A 10,057-nucleotide genomic window follows, 5' to 3' on the forward strand; every position below is an offset into this window, starting at 1 on the left:
TTCTTTTGTGTTCAGTATGCAGCATTCAAAGCGACGTCATCAATTTCCAACATGTTCTGACATGATTTGTTGTTTTTCGGCCATTTACCTAATAGTTTAGAGAGCTAAATGACCGTGAAATTGAAAATCACTACAAAATGAATCCTGAAAATGTTGAAACTTGGCATGGTATCATCATATCACCCGCATAGCATGCGCGAAAGAGTAGAGAGGGTCACGGCAAAAACTGGACGCACTTCGTGTACAAACTTGACAAACTCTTTCAGAGTATCAGGGTTTCGGACGAGAACTCATCTGTTACACGGCCACTTTAATGTTTTTTAAACTTATTTGAACTCCGGACTTCTTTTGTGTTCAGTATGCAGCATTCAAAGCGACGTCATCAATTTCCAACATGTTCTCACATCATTTGTTGTTTTTCGGGCATTTACCTAATTGTTTTAGAGAGCTAAATGACCATGAAATTGAAAATCACTACAAAATGAATCCTGAAAATGTTGAAACTTGGCATGGTATCATCATATCACCCGCATAGCATGCGCGAAAGAGTAGAGAGGGTCACGGCAAAAACTGGACACACTTCGTGTACAAACTGGACAAACTCTTTCAGAGTATCAGGGTTTCGGACGAGAACTCATCTGTTACACGGCCACTTCAATGTTTTTTAAACTTATTTGAACTCCGGACTTCTTTTGTGTTTAGTATGCAGCATTCAAAGCGACGTCATCAATTTCCAATAGGTTCTGACATCATTTGTTGTTTTTCGGTCATTTACCTAATTGTTTTAGAGCTAAATGACCGTGAAATTGAAAATCACTACAAAATGAATCCTAGAAATGTCGAAACTTGGCATGGTATCATCATATCACCCGCATAGCATGCGCGAAAGAGTAGAGAGGGTCACGGCAAAAACTGGACGCACTTCATGTACAAACTGGACAAACTCTTTAGGAGTATCAGGGTTTCGGACGAGAACTCATCTGTTACATGGCCAACTTCAATGTTTTTTAAACTTATTTGAACTCCGGACTTCTTTTGTGTTTAGTATGCAGCATTCAAAGCGACCTCATCAATTTCCAACATGTTCTGACATCATTTGTTGTTTTTCGGGCATTTACCTAATTGTTTTAGAGAGCTAAATGACCGTGAAATTGAAAATCACTACAAAATGAATCCTGAAAATGTCAAAACTTGGCATGGTATCATCATATCACCCGCATAGCATGCGCGAAAGAGTAGAGAGGGTCACGGCAAAAACTGGACGCACTTCGTGTACAAACTGGACAAACTCTTTAGGAGTATCAGGGTTTCGGACGAGAACTCATCTGTTACACGGCCAACTTCAATGTTTTTTAAACTTATTCGAACTCCGGACTTCTTTTGTGTTCAGTATGCAGCATTCAAAGCGACGTCATCAATTTCCAACAGGTTCTGACATCATTTGTTGTTTTTCAGTCATTTACCTAATTGTTCAGTATGCAGCATTTAATTTCCAGAAGAAAATAAATAGAAGAAAAGAAATAGTGCAGAAAATAAAAAAACTATACAAAAAAATTACTCAAAAATAAATAGAAGAAAATAAATAATGCAGAAAAGAAAAAACTATATAGAAAACTACTCAAAAATAAATAGAAGAAAATAAATAATGCAGAAAAGAAAAAACTATATAAAAAATTTGTTGGCGCGCTGCCTAGTGGGCTTGCCAGACCTAGGGTGTGCAAATGCAGGCCCAGAAGGGCCAGCAGGCTCACAGGGCAGCGCGCCCTAATTAATTAGGCCCAGAAGCCTGCTATATAGAGGAGTTCGAAGAGGTAGCCGCGGCTGGGTTTATAAAACAGTGCGGCTGCCCTTCGCCCGGCGAGGTGGGACTAAACTTTGGGGTGGCAGCGCGAGGCCTTTAGTACCGGTTGGTGGCTCCAACCGGTACTAAAGACCTCCAACCGGTACTAAAGGCCTGCTCTTCCCGCCTTGGCCTAGCCAAAGTTGGCCTTTAGTACCGGTTGGTGGCTCCAACCGGTACTAAAGGCCTCTCCTATATATACAACACTTACGAAAATTCAGTTAGATCTCCCCACTTCTTTCGTCTCCAACCTCTCGCGCGCCGCTCGAACCCGTCCTCGCCGCCCGTCGCCCGTCGTCCGTCGTCGTCGTCGCTGTCCCCGCCGCCGCCCGTCGTCGTCGCCGTCTCGCGCCGCCGTCCGTCATCGTCCCGCCGTGGTCCCGTATGTCTCTCGCTCTCGCGTATACCCGCCGCGCCGCCGTCCGTCGTCGTCGCACCCGGCCCGTATGGCGGCGCCCCCGCCCGTACGTACGCCGTCGCCCCCGCTGGTACGTACGGGGCGGCGGCGTACGGGGCCACACACAGACACACACATGCATATATACACACACACACATACACACACACATTTTTTTACTTATTTTCTGTTTTTTAGAAAAGTTAATTAGATGATCGAATGTTTGATTAATGTCGAATGTTAGATGAATTAGCTAGATAGAAAATTGTCGAACTAGAGATTTGAACTAGTTGAATAATTAATATAACTAGTTTATTTTTAGTAAGAAAATTATCGAACTAGTTTATTTAGGTATATGAGATTTGAACTAATTCAATAATTAATATAACTAGTTTATTTTTAGTAAGAAAATTGTCGAACTAGTTTATTTAGGTATATGAGATTTGAACTAGTTCAATAATTGATATAACTAGTTTATTTAGGTATATGAGATTTGAACTAGTTCAATAATTAATATAACTAGTTTATTTTAGTAAGAAAATTTAGGTATCTGAGATTTGATGATCTAATTAAAATATTATTTGTTAATGAGTTTTTCTGTTTATTTAATTTTTTATATATTTTGAGTTTATATAAATGTTAGATTAATGTCGAATGTTAGATGAATTAGATAGAAAAGTTAAATATATAATAATGTCAATTGTTAGAGATGAATATAGTTAGATATATTAATGTCAAATGTTAGATGAATATATATTTGGCTAGATATTAATTAATGTTAGATAGTAATAGGTGTTTAATGTTTCACCTATATGAACATAGGAAATGTCATCTGACGACGAAAAAGATTTCATTATGTGCGAACACTGTGAGGACCATCGGGGCCTGTGCGACAGAAATTTCCTTGTTGATGGTAGGCGCTTCAGCATCAAGCTGGATGAGACATTCGAAGTTGATACAGTAAGTCACTTTGGCAATTATTATTTGAATGCAAAACTTATGCTTCATTTGCTTCAACTTATAAATTTAAATTTTCACTATTCTACTAGCGCATCCCCTGTCATGCAAGAATTTTTGTCTTGGATAAGATAGGTTTTAGTGCTATAGATGATATGGAGGTAAAGAGAGTTTACTTGAAGACGGAGCATGGGTATACTTTCAACGTCAAATTATATAATGGAGACACATACACCCATTTTGAATGCAAAACTTGGCAAGCACTATGCAAGGCTTATGCATTTGAGCCTGGTATGGTTGTCACCTTTGATATTCGTCCGGAAGATGATATTGAAGGTAATATAGACATCTGGGTCGATGTGCAAACACCTCCAGTTCTACCATTATGTGAGTTTTTCTCAACCATGTATGCATATGTTTATGTCTTTGATACAGTTTATTCAAAAATAGTTGACAACTAATTTGTATTGTCAGCTTATTTCGGTTCAAGCAAACATGTCCGGCGCTTGGTAGACAGGACCTACTACTGCCCCGGGGCTCAACTAAACTGCGAGGAGATAAGTCATTATGTTTCATGGCTTGAGGATCTTAATACTGTCAAGACAAATTTTTTTCCTGAACTTAGAAATGTTAGTACTCAAAACGTGCGACCAATGGTGATCGTATTGAACTACGGTCACATCTATAATCGAAAGATGGTAAGATTTTAACTATTTGTCCTTAATTAGTGCATCTTTTGCATACATTATTTTTGAAGCTAAACTTTCATTGCTTAGTATATTAATTACTATACGATGTTCTTCAACAGGGACTTCCGATGACAGTTGTGCCTCAGTGGATCGAGACTAAAGGTGACATGTCAATGGTTAGCTTACGGCCAAGATATCCTACATTGCACATGAGTGCATTCAGGATTTCTGAAAGCGAAGAATGCTTAATAGTGAAAGATTGGAGCAAAATTGTTAACGATCGCAGAGAAGTACTAGGGGGCGGCAAGGAGAAGCGCAACCCAAGATTAGGAGACAGATTCATCTGCATGCTCCAGTATGATGAATCAGGAGAGCTATACATGTTCTATGCTATTCTACCTGAGAGGGAGCAGCACTAGTTCATGCTCTTAATCAGTGTCTCATGTCCGTGTCCTGAACTTCGATGTTGGTGATGATTATGTTGAACTCGATGATATCTTTGCTTCTGTTAGAAAGTGAATGTTTCCTCTTTAAGCTAGCCAGTGTTGGTGATGATTAGATAGCTAGCGGTAATGACTATGATGATTGAATAGTGGTAATTAGATGACTACGATGATTTTTAGCTAGCTAGAGTTTATTTATTTATTAATATGCGATGATGATGATGATGATGACGACTACAACTCATTATAACGTAAAACAATTCTAAATTTAATTGATAACACAAATTTAATTGAAAAATACAAAATAAAACAAAAACCCACAAACATTTAGTACCGATTGGTGTTACCAACAGGTACTAAAGGGCTCCCGGCCCCCGGAGCTGGCTCGTGCCACGTGGTTTCCCTTTAGCACCGGTTCGTGCTGAACCAGTACTAAAGGGGGGGCCTTTAGTGACCACACTTTAGTGCCGGTTATGGAACCGGCACTAAAGGGCCTTACGAACCGGTGCTATTGCCCGGTTCTGCACTAGTGTTTGGTCCCGGTTGGTGGCACCAACCGGGACCAATAGTCATCCACGCGTCAGCATTTCTGTGGCTGGGGTTTTTTGTTTTTTTTTTAAAGGGGGGGGGGGGTTGGGGGGTTAATTTAGGTGTTTCATATATTGTGTTAGCTAGCTATAATTAATAGAGAGAAGTGTCATCTCTTATGTCTGTGCTTGGTCGACGCTACATGCTATACATACGTATAGAGAGGACTAGACACGCTAGCTAGCTAGTAAGCAAACGAAGGAAACAGAAGATCGTCATGAACATATATGCATACAGAGAGAAGTGATATCGACCACCTCTCCTTCTCCGAGAGATTGGTCGAACAACAAGTTCTCGTATATCTATCCGACACTACCGGCTACATATATACAATAATTATCTCTTACAAATATAATCATACGGACTCAAGGTCCACATAGTATTCTCCGTCTTCAGGGATCACGTGGTCAAGAAAGAATGCCGCCAATTCCTCTTGAATTGCTCGCATGCGAGCTGGTGCTAGGAGTTCATCCCGCTTCCGAAACATCTAATTTAAAGAAGGGGGTCAATACATATATATATATATATATATATATATATATATAAATGAATGAAACTCAACACAAATGATGGTAATAAGATAAAATTGTGAATGTTGTTATTTACGTACTTCATATTGTTCGTCAGTGTAGCCCCGCTCACAGGTCGTGTGGCGGATGGACTCGCAAACGTAGTATCCACAGAAATCATTCCCTTGTTCCTGCCACAACCACTTTACAAGAAATAGAGGTCAATCAAACTGATAAGCAAGAATGCCAAATGGTATTGATGAAACTAGCGCTTGAATGACTAGTAGATGCGCGGAACATGCTACTATAGTACTTACTTTCGGGTGTCTAAATTGCAGCTCCTTCGGTAGTCCCGAAACTTTTCTGGTGAATTTTCTCCAAACTCTGCCGGACAAAGAAAACAATTACTTGATATATCAGGAAATGAACAAAGTTGCTGATATGGTGGATAATGATCGATTTGGAACAACAAGTAAAGCTCATCACAAACAGTGTTGTCACCTCTGAGACGTGTTTCCAACCAACTGCTGAAAGTCCTGATGTGTTCACATGTAATCCAGTCGTCGCACTACTCCGGGTGTTTGGAGCGCAGACTATTCTTGTGTTCATCGACATACGGGGTCACCAAGGTAGAGTTCTGTAGAACTGTGTAGTTTGCTTGAGATCAAGAATATCCGTCCCTGCATATTATTGAGTCTCTTCCAAGAGTGCCTTTTCCAGTCAGTCTCCCCTCATACCGCGATTTAGGGAGACCTATCTTCTTAAGGCCAGGAATGAAGTCAACACAAAACCCGATAACATCCTCTGTTTGATGGCCCATGGAGATGCTTCCTTCTGGCCTAGCGCGGTTACGGACATATTTCTTTAGGACTCCCATGAACCTCACAAAGGGGAACATATTGTGTAGAAATACGGGCCCCAGGATGACAATCTCGTCGACTAGATGAACTAGGACGTGCGTCATGATATTGAAGAAGGATGGTGGGAACACCAGCTCAAAACTGACAAGACATTACACCACATCACTCCTTAGCCTTGGTACGATTTCTGGATCGATCACCTTCTGAGAGATTGCATTGAGGAATGCACATAGCTTCACAATGGCTAATCGGACGTTTTCCGGTAGAAGCCCCCTCAATGCAACTGGAAGCAGTTGCGTCATAATCACGTGGCAGTCATGAGACTTTAGGTTCTGAAACTTTTTCTCTGGCATATTTATTATTCCCTTTATATTCGACGAGAAGCCAGTCGTGACCTTCATACTGAGCAGGCATTCAAAGAAGATTTCTTTCTCTTCTTTCGTAAGAGCGTAGCTGGCAGGACCTTTATACTGCTTCGGAGGCAATGCCGTCTTTTTCGTGCAAACGTTGCAGGTCCTCCCATGCCTCAGGTGTATCTTTTGTCTTTCCATACATGCCCAAGAAGCCTAGCAAGTTCACGCAAAGGTTCTTCGTCATGTGCATCACGTCGATTGAGGCGCGGACCTCTAGGTCTTTCCAGTAGGGTAGGTCCTAAAATATAGATTTCTTCTTCCACATGGGTGCGTGTCCCTCAGCGTCATTCGGAACAGCTAGTCCACCGGGACCCTTTTCAAAGATTACGTAGTGTAAATCATTGACCATAGCAAGCACGTGATCACCGGTGCGCATGGCGGGCTTCTTCCGGTAATCTGCCTCGCCTTTGAAATGCTTTCCTTTCTTTCGACATTGATGGTTGGTCGGAAGAAATCGACGATGGCCCAGGTACACATTCTTCCTGCATTTGTCCAGGTATATACTTTCAGTGTCATCTAAACAGTGCGTGCATGCGTGGTATCCTTTGTTTGTCTGTCCTGAAAGGTTACTGAGAGCGGGCCAATCATTGATGGTCAAGAACAACAACGCCTTAAGGTTAAATTCCTCCTGTCTGTGCTCATCCCACGTACGTACACCGTTTCCATTCCACAGCTATAAAAGTTCTTCAACTAATGGCCTTAGGTACACATCAATTTCATTGCCGGGTTGCTTAGGGCCTTGGATGAGAACTGGCATCATAATGAACTACTGCTTCATGCACATCCAAGGAGGAAGATTATACATACTTAGAGTCACGGGCCAGGTGCTGTGATTGCTGCTCTGCTCCCCGAAAGGATTAATGCCATCCGCGCTTAAAGCAAACCATACATTCCTTGGGTCCTTTGCAAACTCATCCCAGTACTTTCTCTCGATTTTTCTCCACTGCGACCCGTTAGCGGGTGCTCTCAACTTCCCATCTTTTTTTTGGTTCTCACTGTGCCATCGCATCAACTTGGCATGCTCTTTGTTCAGACGTTTCAACCGTGGTATTATAGGAGCATACCACATCACCTTCGCAGGAACCCTCTTCCTGGGGGGCTCGCCGTCAACATCACCAGTGTCATCTCGTCTGATCTTATACCGCAATGCACCGCATACCGGGCATGCGTTCAGATCCTTGTATGCACCGCGGTAGAGGATGCAGTCATTAGGGCATGCATGTATCTTCTCCACCTCCAATCCTAGAGGGCATACGACCTTCTTTGCTGCGTATGTACTGTCGGGCAATTCGTTATCCTTTGGAAGCTTCTTCTTCAATATTTTCAGTAGCTTCCCAAATCCTTTGTCAGCCACAGCATTCTCTGCCTTCCACTGCAGCAATTCCAGTATGGTACCGAGCTTTGTGTTGCCATCTTCGCAATTGGGGTATAACCCTTTTTTGTGATCCTCTAACATGCGATCGGACTTCAGCTTCTCCTTTTGACTTTCGCATTGCGTCCTTGCATCAACAATGACCCGGCGGAGATCATCATCATCGGGCACATCGTCTGGTCTTCAGCGGCTTCACCCGTTGTAGCATCATTGGGCACATCGTCTGGTTCCTCTTGATCCTCACCAGCTCCCCCCGTTGCAGCATCACCGTATTCAGGGGGCACATAGTTGTCATCGTACTCTTCTTCTTCGCCGTCTTCCATCATAACCCTTATTTCTCCGTGCCTCGTCCAAACATTATAGTGTGGCATGAAACCCTTGTAAAGCAGGTGGGAGTGAAGGATTTTCCGGTTAGAGTAAGACCTCATATTCCCACATTCAGTGCATGGACAACACATAAAACCATTCTGCTTGTTTGCCTCAACCGCATCGAGAAACTCATGCACGCCCTTAATGTACTCGCGGGTGTGTCTGTCACCGTACATCCATTGCCGGTTCATCTGCGTGCATTATATATAATTAAGTGTCCAAATTAATAGAAGTTCATCATCACATTAAAACCAAAGTGCATACATAGTTCTCATCTAACAACATATAGCTCTCCAGAGCATCTAATTAATTAAACCATACATTGAAACTATGTAAAACATTTCAATGCGAAAACAAATGCGATCATAATCGCAACCAAGGTAACAATTGATCCAACAGCATAATGATACCAAGCCTCGGTATGAATGGCATATTTTCTAATCTTTCTAATCTTCAAGCGCATTGCATCCATCTTGATCTTGTGATCATCGACGACATCCGCAACATGCAACTCCAATATCATCTTCTCCTCCTCAATTTTTTTTATTTTTTCCTTCAACAAATTGTTTTCTTCTTCAACTAAATTTAACCTCTCGACAATAGGGTCGGTTGGCATTTCCGATTCACATACATCCTACATAAATAAAATCTATGTCACGTTGGTCGGCATAATTTTCATAAACAATAAATGAACCAATAGTTATAAAGATAATATATATACCACATCTGAATCATAGACAGGACGAGGGCCGACGGGGGCGGATACCAAAACCATCGCACTATATAAGATGCAATAATAAAAGTAAGAAAATAATACAAGTATCTATGTAAACATACAAGTAAGAATATTTTTCTTTTCAGAAAGAAGATAAGAACAAGAGGCTCACCACAGTGGTGCCGGCAATGAGCTCGGCGCGGGTGATCGACGGCGGTGAAGACGGGGACGGGGCGTGACGGACCGCTAAACCTAGACAAATATTATGGAAAATGGAGCTTGGAGGTCGAGCTTGGAGAGGAGAAAGCTTAAGTAGTGTGGCTCGGGCATTCCATCGAACACCTTATGTGCATAGGAGGTGAGCTAGAGCACCACCAAGCCCTCTCCCCCTCGGCCAGAGAAAAACAGAGCACTGGGGTGCTCTGCTCGCGAGCGAGGGGTATATATAGGCACCTCATTGGTCCCGGTTGGTGACATGAGCCGGGACTAAAGGGAGCCTTTGGTCCCGGTTCAAGCCACCAACCGGGACCAATGGTGGTGGGCCAGGAGCTCAGCTCATTGGTCCCGGTTCATCCCACCAACCGGGACCAAAAGGTCCAGATGAACCGGGACCAATGGCCCACGTGGCCCGGCCGGCCCCCCTGGGCTCACGAACCGGGACCAATGTCCACATTGGTCCCGGTTCTGGACTGAACCAGGACTAATGGGCTGACCTGGCCTGGACCAAAGCCCTGTTTTCTACTAGTGTCTCAAATTGAAAATTTTCATGCAGTGTGAGAAATTGTTTGCACAAGTTTCTAAAAACATTTTGCCATTCGAAAAATGATTGTTGCATCAAAAAACCTTTGTGTGGTTCGAATTTCTGGCCTTGTTCATGCTTCGTGCACTTCGCAAGTTGATATAGT

Source organism: Triticum urartu, chromosome 6A, assembly GCF_056163025.1.
Source record: "Triticum urartu cultivar PI428250 chromosome 6A, HENAU_Tu73, whole genome shotgun sequence".
Taxonomy (NCBI): domain Eukaryota; kingdom Viridiplantae; phylum Streptophyta; class Magnoliopsida; order Poales; family Poaceae; genus Triticum; species Triticum urartu.